The sequence below is a fragment of the Octopus bimaculoides genome, chromosome 4 (assembly GCF_001194135.2).
Source record: "Octopus bimaculoides isolate UCB-OBI-ISO-001 chromosome 4, ASM119413v2, whole genome shotgun sequence".
Taxonomy (NCBI): domain Eukaryota; kingdom Metazoa; phylum Mollusca; class Cephalopoda; order Octopoda; family Octopodidae; genus Octopus; species Octopus bimaculoides.
Genome location: NC_068984.1, coordinates 141,688,451 through 141,692,986, shown reverse-complemented (window position 1 = coordinate 141,692,986; position 4,536 = coordinate 141,688,451). Strand labels below are relative to the sequence as shown.

Here is a 4,536-nt window from a genome sequence, read left to right as displayed (position 1 = left end):
GTCTGCGGCCATGCTGGAGCATTGCCTTTCAGTCGAAGAAATCGCCCTCCCCCCCGCCACTCCTTCGCTTGTTCTTTGTCAGCCCAGTGTTTATTTTATCTGTCTCTTCTGCTGAACTGCTATGTTACGGGGACGTAAACACACCAATGTCGGTCGTCAAGTGATGGTAGGGGACAAACAGACACAAACGCACACACATAAATAAATACATACATACTTATATATATATATATATATCATCATCATCATCATATCTAAGTATGTATGTGTATACATACATACATATATACGACGGGTTTCTTTCAGCTTCCGTCTACCAAATCCACTCACGAGGCTTTGGCCAGCCGAAGGCTATAGTAGAAGACACTTGTCCAAGGTGCCATGCAGTGGGACTGAACCCGGAACAATGTGGTTGGTAAGCAAGTTACTTACCACACAGCCACTCCTGCACCTATGTATACATATATATATACATATGGTGGTTGTGGTGGGCAGCTTTACAGAGCTGCTAATCCTGCTTGAAATAACAGCCAAATTTCATTAGATATTACTATAAAACAGAATGTCTTAGAACCTTGGTTTAATCATCTAGGCTGGTTGAGGGGCTAAACGACAAAGATATGTAAGAGTGCAGGAAACATGGTAACAAATATTCCAGGCTAGATTCCTAAAGAACTGGTAAATCAGTTCCAAATGTTTGTAATTAAATTTCGGTAAAGTGTTGAAACAGTTTTTTCCTTTGGCACCAGTTATATATTACAATTACTTCCTTTTATGGATATCAGAGAATTTCAAAAATATTTGAGTCTGCTAAAACTGTACAGATCTGGAATAAGATAGGGTAATTTGAGAGAAGAATTGGTTGAAGAAATGGAAGAGTCATCATGTTTGGTCGACATGGCAGTATTGGATAATTCCTTGGAGTCTTGTGTTGCAGTCTCATATGTCAGAGCAAACTTTTTTTTTTTTTTTTTGACATTTCAACCTTTTGAAAGAGGATCAGACCCAACACTTTTCCAGGCCTTCACAGACTAGTGTGATTGATGTGCTTGTTGTTGTTGTTGTTGTTGCTTAAGACCCAAGTCAGCCCTGAGCCATCTAAGGTCACCCAGTGCTTCATTTAAACAGTGTATTTAGGACCAGATTATACAATGTAGACCTAAGTTTTCTAACTCGAGATTCTGAGGGAGATTTTGCAACTATTTCTAGCAGATCAACTGACCACATAGATTTTCATATTGCACATTATATTCATGTTGGTGTTGTTGTTGTTGTTGTATGGCCCTGATCAGTCTTGATTCATCATCATCATCACCATCACCCACCATCATCCACATCATCATTATCATCATCATCATAACCATCATCACCATCATCATCATCATCATCAGTAGACATATTTATTAAGTTATCTATTTTAGGAGGGCACAGTTCCCCCCCGACCTATTTCAGGGTCTCTGAGACAGGTGGTGGGGGGAAGCAAATCCTCAGACCAGAGACCTGGATGGAATGTTTGCAAGCAAGTGGACTCTGCTAAAGGGACCCCAAAGTACCTGGTGGTGATGTTAAACTTGGCAATTGATTATGCCTGTTGCCCAAATAGATCACAACAAAAGGGTTCGAATTCAGATTGCATAGGACCAAAATAGATAACACAAGGTACTGCTTTCAAATGCTCAAATGTTTCCACTAGTTCACCACTAGACTGCTACTTTATTTATCAACACCAGAAGGATGAAAGATAAAGTTGACCGCGGCAGTATTTGAACTCAGAATGCCAGCTTTGGAATAAATACTGCCAGGCATTTTGTACAATGCTTTAATGACTGCTTGTTTGCTGTCTTATTTAGAAGCACTCCATCCATTATCATTTTGTCTTCTATTCAGACATAGTATACCTCGGATTAATTTATTTAATGTACATCTTTCTGTTGTTTCTTTTGTTTATCACTATTTTTTAAAATTTCTGTTTTATATCCTATACTTATTTTTAGCAAGAGTATATATAAAATCACACACACACACACACACACACACACACACACACAGATCTGATGTAAATGGTTTAATAAATAAAATCCTATACTAGACTCACAAAGAACACCTTTCAGGAAAGATTCACGTAACATACAACTTTATTCAGAGATAGAAGCAGATGCAATGTGACATCATTATCCAAATTTCTATTGAGTCTTTAGGACTAGAAAGTGACTAATCTACTCATAAAGTAGGGTATTGTAGTTTTTAAAAGCAATGAATATATTGAACAAGGTAGGCATTGTAACCTCTGCATTACAGAGAAATCAAGAGCATTGCCAGTACTATAAAGGAAAAAAAAGACATATTCTCCTTGCTTACACAAAAGGCATTTCAAATTACAAAATTTCAAAAACATGTCCATCTCTATTGAACAACACACCAAATTCACTACTATAATTACCCCACCACCACCAGACTAACAACTATTAAACAAAACTTCCATCTAATACTCAAATACTCCACAATAAGCAAAACTATGATAATGTTGCAACAGTGAGTGTGGTTGATGCCAGTGCTACCAGACTGGTCCCATGCTGGTGGCATGTAAAAAGCACCATTCAAGCGTGGTCATTGCCAGTGCCGCCTGACTGGCCCTCGTGCCAGTGAATAGTAAAAAGCACCCACTACACTCTTGGAGTGGTTGGCGTTAGGAAGGACATCCAGCTGTAGAAACGTTACCAGGTTAAATAAAATTAAATAAAAGTGTGATTGCCCTTACATATAGGCTTGTTCCTTGCAACCCTCTCCAGCTGAGTATTCCTAATCTTGCAGGTTTGTAAGTGCTGGTAACACATAAAGATCACCCATACTGGTGCTATGTAAAAGCACCCAGTACATTCTGTAAACTGGTTAGCATTAGGAAGGGCATCCAGCTGTAGAAACCATACCAAAACACATGGATCCTGAACAGCCCTTCAGCTGGTCAGCTCCTATCAAACCGTGTAACCCATGCCAGTCTGGAAATCAAACATTAAATGATGATGATGATGCTGGTGATGATATTCATATTCGCTTACCCTATCCAATTTTCTATACCACTTCTCTTATATTCACCTTTCTCTATTTTGAGGGTTGCACCCTGACACATCTTTACCACTATCTTCTCTCTTTCCTAACTGGAGTAGCCATGTGTCTCTCCTACAGCAAGACACCTCTGTTCCTGTCCCTCTAACATGTTTTAAACTCTCAGCACCCGACATAAAGCCACCTTCCTTAGTATTACACCCAGTGATGGATTAACCACTGAGCAAAATAGGCACATGCTTAGAGCATCAAGGGGAGGGGGAGGCGCCACAGAAATGGTAAATGGTTTACAGCACAAAAGAAATCACTTTAAATTTGCTAAAATAATATTTGAGATACCTTATCATTGAAGCAGATGTGTTACATAAGATTAATTTTGAAAACCTGATCGAAGACTTTGCAATTGAAGACTGTAGAAAACTTTACAAACATAAATAAAGTGGAAATATACAAAAATAAACATTATTTTCCATTATTTACATTATTTGAAGATGAAGGCTGGAGGGTACATCAGCCGAAAATCTTCCACCAAACCTTAGTCACAATTTATGTTCCTAACACTAGTTGAATGATAACTAAGTTATTTTACTAAATTCTTTGTTATATTTAAAGTAATTGAAAGAAACACAGAGCATCTCAACAGAAATACAGTAATGAAAGGGTTAAATATTAATTGTAATAATACAAAAGCATTCTTTGATTCTTATGACAAAAACAAACCACATGGGAAACAACCAATCCTACAGTTTCTGAATAATTACTTCCCTTTACATACAAAATCTTCTTTTGTCACTTGTCCATTTCACATTATCTGAAACATCACGCTACTCTCTCACCAGTTAAAATTGATGGGGTATTCAACCATTATCTAAACTTTGAATAAATAATTGCGAATATATTCGCATGAAACTCATGGTACTATGTTGATATATACACATACATGTACACATACACACACACACACACACACACTACTGTCTTAGACAAGGGTCTGGTTTAGTTCCACTGTGTGACACCTTGGGCAAGTGTTTCTACTATAACTCTAGAACAGCCAAAACCTTCTGAATGGATTTCGAAGACAGAAACTAAATGAAGCCCATTGTGTGTGTGTGTGTGTGTTATTGTCCTCTTGACATTCATATATAAGTGAAGGTTGGCAACTAGGAGAGCATCCAGCCGTAAAAGATCCACCTCGATAAATTACATCCAACCTATGCAAGCATAAAACAGTGGACATCAAAATTATGATAATGCGTGTATCTCCTATCGTTTACTGGTTTCAGCCATTGGACTGCGACCATGCTGGGGCACCGCCTTGAAGAATTTTCCATCAAATGAATTGGCCCCAGTTCTTCTTTCTTCTTTATTTTTAAGCTGGATACTTATTCTGTCAGTCACCTTTGCTAATCTGCTAAGTTACAGGGCCATTAAAAATATTTATGTATATGTGTGTATATATGTACATGAGTGTAT

The 4,536-nt window shown here is 37.9% G+C and overlaps 1 protein-coding gene across 8 annotated transcripts in view; it reads left to right on the top strand.

Moving 5' to 3' along the window:
- LOC106872024 (mucin-17) overlaps positions 1-4,536 on the top strand; it is a 136,842-nt gene that overhangs the window by 95,687 nt on the left and 36,619 nt on the right. The gene's annotated exons all lie outside the window — the stretch shown is intronic.